The following is a 6,382-nucleotide window of genomic DNA, read 5'->3' as shown; positions in this document are numbered from 1 at the left end:
GGCACTGTGCCAGCCAGGCTTGCAAGAAGGGGAGAATTGCCCCTGCCCCAGAATCACACAACTTAGTTACTAACTCCCCCTGAGTCTGCCTGGACCTCTACAGTAGGAGTTCAGGCAGCTGACTACTTAGCAGTGCTTGAGTTCCGCAGGGCGGGGTGACTAGGAGTCTGGTGGGTGGACTATTGCATTTCCCCAGACTGATATCATATGGAGGATATCATATGTGTTCTGGTACTTAAGAAAGATGGTGTCTGTGCACACTGTGGGAAATGGCCTCAGCACAGGGACCCTGGTGCTTGTCCTTCAACTCTCTACCTGGCACCACACTACCCAGTTTGTCTTCACATGAGTTTATTCCACTTAGAGCTGCCCACCCTTCATTGGATCCCAGGTTAATGGCTGTGAATGAGATTTTGTGCACTGGCCCTTTAACAGGGTGCTTGGGTTTCTAGCAGAGTCCCATCTCTCCTTGGCAGACAGAATCTCTGTTGCTTTTCACAGTGAGATATTTTGTGGGTTCCTCTTCCCAGCTCTGACGTTCTGGGCTGGAGAACCCTGCATGGGGTTGAGACCCCATGTTCCTCAGGGGAAGATTTTGAATCTGAGATGCTTCTGAATTCTCAGCTACAGCACGTGAATGTGGGGCCAGCACCAGCCGTGGGCAAACTACGGCCCGCAGGCCGGATCCGGCCCGTTTGAAATGAATAAAACTAAAAAAAAAAAAAAAAAGACCGTACCCTTTTATGTAATGATGTTTACTTTGAATTTATATTAGTTCACACAAACACTCCATCCATGCTTTTGTTCCGGCTCTCCGGTCCAGTTTAAGAACCCATTGTGGCCCTCGAGTCAAAAAGTTTGCCCACCTCTGGGCCAGCCCCTTTTATGTCTCTACCGCTCCTACCATTCTTGATGTGGCTTCTTCTGTAAATCATTGGTTATAAGACTTGTGTTCAGGTGGTCTTCAGTGGTTATTCACATTCACTGTTCTATATTTTAGTTGTAATTCCAGTTTGGTACTGGAGCGAGGTGAGTGTAAATTTTACCTAATCCACCACCATCTTGGATTCCTTAAGACATTTAATAGAAATCTACTTCCCTTAACTTTTCTCTTTTTTGTTGTCTTTTTTCTTCCACCTTCCTACCACCCCTCCTCTTTTTTTGCTACTCTGGCCTCTTGGTTGCATATAATACTTTGTGTGTCTATGATTCCTAATATGTTGCCAAAAAACCACATATGTATTATGTGCCATATTTATTTTATAGTATGTCTTGCATTTACTCTCCTACCTCTAATACAAACCCTGCCTGCAAGTCTCTCAGACTTTACTTCTTGAAATTCCAGCCTTTCTTGACATAGGTACCTGACTTTGTGTGTTTAAGCGTGAATATGCTAAATTGGAAGCTAATGGGAAAGTTTGGGGGAAATGTTAGCTCATTATGAAAATCATGTGGGAGCCTCTTAAATATAACTTTGGTGGTCATGACCCTGTCCAGAGGGGGAATCCTGTAATGTCACCCCTTTGCTGAGTCCCAGTTTCATGGATAGTATCTTTGAATGGAATTGTCTGAGGGAGATTGTTCCTTGTGTAAAGTTCACATGATGGAGTTTGAAGAGCTTGTTTCACTTGGAGCCCAGCAGGACAGAATGGTTTGGAATGCAGCATTCAGTGTATTCTGTTTGGCTGAAAGCTGTCACAGGGAACAAGTACTTAGCAAACAGCATGAACAAGGATTTGAACTAGAAAATGATCAGGAACTTGACAACATTGTAATAATGGCTTATCTCCTCAAAAATGGCTCAATGGTGCACAAGGAGGTAATAAAGAAAACTAGGAAAATACATAAATAGATGTGGGTCTCATTCAAAATAACCCAGTGTAAGAGTGTCCCAATATGGATAAAGTTTGAACAGAGGTTGCTGGGTCACAGTAACCATCTCCACTTTATCTGATCAGATTTTTGTCTCTTTTAAGGCAATAGCCACAGACTAAGTGTGCATTTAGGATATCCACACACCTGTTGAAAATAGATTGATCAGTCAACTGCTTAGTCTGTTTCCATAATGTCAAATGGCTGGGTTTCATGTTTTTCTTTTTATATTTCACTGAATTAATTGAATAGACTTGTTTATATCATTTTGGGCTTTTCATGTTTTAAGTGGAGTTATATGCAACTAGAGGCCTGGTGCACAAATCTTTCAGAAGTTTACGTTCCCTTTGCTTAAAAATTGTTTCTACTTATTTCTTTTTAAATTGAAGTACAACTAGAAACTACAATTGTAAGATATTTAAAGTATACAACATAATGATTTTATGTATTATATATATTATGAAAGGATTTCCCCCTCATCTAGTTAATTAATAAGATCTTATTCCTTAAAGTCTTTTTTTACTACTCCAATTTCAGATGGTATATGTGCCTTATACATAGAACCCACATCTTCATGAATGATCAAATTTAACTATTGCAGGTGTGTGTGATAGTCAGAGGCTCTGTTATGATACCATCCTCGGGGTCATGCTATAGGAGCCCACCTGCTTTAGGTGAAAGCATGGATATAATAAGGTATTTATTACAAACAAGTTCAAGTTGATACCTCCATCCTGCCCTGTAGCCACTAGAGCTTTAGCAAAGATCCAGTAATCACTATAAAATGGCCAAGACAGCATGGTATCTACCCTCAATACATGTTAATAGACTCAGTGGAGAGCTTTAGTGTTGTGTATGGACATACCTTGGTTCATTGACTTCAGTTTGAAAAGAGATCAAATCCAATTAGACAACCTCTACAAAATTCAATTCAATTCAGCAAACATTGTTAGGATGGAAGGCACTGTGCTACCTCATGCAAAGCATTTGGAGTTTATTTTAGTTTCTTGTGGCAACCAAATTTGTCAGTACAAGTTAAGCTGGTCAATACTGAGGGTTTATTTTTCAGGAACTTCAAGAATGCCTTTTTAAAAATTTACTTGTAACTCTTGAAATTTTTAGAATTCTCTTCTCTACTTGGAAATCCTTTATCCAGAACTCCTATTTTTGGCTTGGATAGTGACTCAGATATTTCATAGACGAAGTTGTGGGCTTTTAACAGTGCTTTGTGACATAGCCCTTTGGTTTTAGGTGTCCCATTTGACTCAAGAGGAGATGCTATATATATGAATTATTAGGGTTTAGATTGTTTTAAGGATAGATTCTTTTCTATTTTTATTTTTTAATTAAAATTATTTTTATTTTTTATTTTTATTGATTTCAGAGAGGAAGCGAGAGGGAGAAAGAGAGAAACATCAATGATGAGAGAGAATTATTGGTCGGCTGCCTCCTGCACGCCCCCTACTAGGGATTGAGCCTGCAACCTGGGCATGTGCCCTGACCAGGAATGGAACCATGACTTCCTGGTTCATAGGTAGGCACAAAACTACTGAGCCATGCCAGCAGAACTCTTTTCTATTTTTAATAAAAGGCAGTTCCAATTTTAGTAGTGGCCAATGAAAATATAACACAAGCTCCATATGTAATTCAAAATTTTTAAGTAGCCACATTAGAAAAAGAAAAAATATTAATTAATTTCATTAACATATATATGTATATTATTGATTTTAGAGAGGAATGGAGAGGGAGAGAGAGATAGAAACATCAACGATGAGAGAGAATCATCCATCAGCTGCCTCCTGCATGCCCCTCACTGGGAATTGAGCCTGCAATCCGGCATGTGCCCTGGCCTGGAATTGAACTGTGACCTCCTGGTTCATAGGTCAACGCTCAATCACTGAGCCAAACCAGCCAGGGCTTAATAATATATTTTAATTAACCCAATATATCCAAATATTTTCATTTTAATATGCAATTAATATAAAAATTACTAAAGAGATATTTTATATTATTTTTTAAATCTCATATTAAGTTTTAAATTTGGTGTATGTTTTATATTTACATTATATCTCAATTCAGTCTTGGCCCATTTCATGTGCTTAACAAGCCTGTTTTATCTTCTGGACAGAAAGTATAGTGTCAGTCAGAAGGCCAGTGGCTCCTGTATTGGACAACATCGTCTTAGATGGACCTAGTTTCCAATTGGGATGGAAGCTTATGATAACTCAAGTACACTGACTTCTTTTAAGGGATTTAACAACATGGCTATATTCAGGTATATCTAAAATGGGAATCCCTGTTGCAATATCTGAGATCATCAACCACTTTGCTTCAAGAAAAAGGATTATGGCTCTTTCTTTTTTTAAATTTCTTTATTGATTAAGGTATTAATATGTGCCCTTATTGCCCCATTGCCCCCCCACCCCCCACTCATGCCCTCATGCTCCTGGTCTCTGTGCCCATTGGTTGGGCTTATATGCATGCATACAAGTCCTATGGTTGATTTCCCTCCCTTACCCCCACCCTCCCCTACCTTCCCTCTGAGGTTTGATGGTCTGATTGATACTTCTCTGTCTCTGGATCTGCTTTTGTTCATCAGTTTATGTTGTTCATTATATTCCATCAGATCATGTGATATTTATCTTTCTCTGACTAGCTTAGTGGATTATGGCTCTTTCCATGCCTAGTGCAGCAATGGTTCGTGGTCCTAAGAAGCATCTGAAGCCTGTTGCAGCACAAAAGCATTGGATTCTGGATAAACTGACCAGTGTGTTGCTCCTCGTCCAACTGCCAGTCCCCACAAGCTGAGTGAATGTCTCCCTCTCATAATTTTCCTAAGGAACAGACATAAATATGCCCTAATAGGAGGTTAAGTAAAGAAGATCTACATGTAGCAGTTTATTAAGATTGATGGCAAGGGCAAAACTGGTATAAACTATACTGTTGGTTTTATGGATGTCATCAGTATTGACAAGATAGGAGAGAATTTTCATCTGATCTGTGACACCAAGGGTCACTTTGTTGTTCATCAGATTACACCTGAGGAGGCCAAGTGCAAGTTGTGCAAAGTGAGACAGATCTTTGTGGGTATAAAAGGAATCCTTCATCTGGTGACCCATGATGCTTGCATCATCCGCTACTCTGATCCCCTCATCAAGGTGAATGACACCATTCAGATTTGGAGATTGGAAAAATTACTGATTTCATCAAATTTGACACTGGTAACCTAAAAATGGTGACCAAGGGAGATAACTGTTGGAAGAACTGGTGTAATCACCAATAGAGAGATACTCTGGTTCTTTTGATGTGGTTCATGGGAAAGATGCCAATGCTAACAGCTTTGCTAGATGGTTCCCTAACATTTTCATTTTTTGCAAAAGTAACAAACCATGGATTTTTCTTCCCTATAGAAAGGGTATCCACCTCACCATTGCTGAAGAAAAAGACAAGAGACTGGTGGCCAAACAAGTGGGTCAAATGATCTCTAGGTGACATCATTTGAAGAGTCTTTGTACTTAAAGATAATACAAGAGAAAACAAAAAACAGTGATTGTGATTCTTATGCTATGTACTAATTTTTCCAAAAATATACTTACAGTAAGCTGAGGAGGAGGTTGGCTGGCCACGGGAATTTGGCTTTGGGAGTGCACTGACAACCAGGGGGGCAGTTCCTGCATTGAGCATCTGTCCCCTGGTGGTCAGTGCACATCATAGCTACCGGCCAGTCATCAGGTTGTCAGGTTGTCCAGTCATAATGGTCACTTAGGCTTTTATATATATAGATTTTCTTTATCTGATATTATTACAGGTAAGAAAACTGAGGCCCAGAAAGATATGCTAACTTGGCCACTGTCCTTTGGCTAGTAAGTGATAGAGCTGGATTCAACCAAGGTCTTTTGACTTCCTGGCCAGTGTCCATACTTTGCCCTGTTCCTTTTCTGCATTTCCCAAGTCCTATCCTTCAAATGCTGAGAGATAAGGATATGATGACTAGCTTTCTATTAAGAAATTAAATGAACAAAAATCCAACCTAATAATAAATTAGAGGGGGATTATTCACACCAGAAAACAAATATGCCATTGGTTTACAACCAACAGCTGAGGTGGACATTTATTAGGTGAAGTCAAGTATACATAGCTCCATAGGGCAGTTCATTATTTGACATAAGCTAGAATAATTTTTTCATATTAGTTTCTATTTCCAGAATTGTGTTCTAACCTGAAACCTCTGAAATCAGTGCAGAATTACAAATTGAGTAGTCCCCCCCGACACACCTTTTTCCTGGTAAAAGAATATTTTTTCACACTCAAGGGGTTTCACAGAATGGAATGCACTTTTATTTTCCAAACCATAAAACCAAAAACCATTGTTCTGCCTTTAGGAAATTTCACTTCTAACCTTATTTTGGTGAAACTCCTTTTAGTTCTCTTTACAATGATGTTCTGAAGGACCACCAGCCTTAAAACAATGGCATGGAAGAATCTGATCTGACATACAATGCAACCAATT

At 39.4% G+C, this 6,382-nt stretch overlaps 1 pseudogene; it reads left to right on the top strand.

Annotated features, from left to right (window-relative positions):
- Window positions 1-4,566: 4,566 nt before the first annotated feature.
- Window positions 4,567-5,364, top strand: LOC102756297 (annotated as a pseudogene).
- The last annotated feature ends 1,018 nt before the right edge of the window (window positions 5,365-6,382 follow it).

The sequence above is a fragment of the Myotis davidii genome, unplaced genomic scaffold (assembly GCF_000327345.1).
Source record: "Myotis davidii unplaced genomic scaffold, ASM32734v1 scaffold460, whole genome shotgun sequence".
NCBI lineage: Eukaryota > Metazoa > Chordata > Mammalia > Chiroptera > Vespertilionidae > Myotis > Myotis davidii.
Note: the sequence above shows the minus strand (reverse complement) of the source record. Positions and strands in the feature narration are given on the sequence as shown.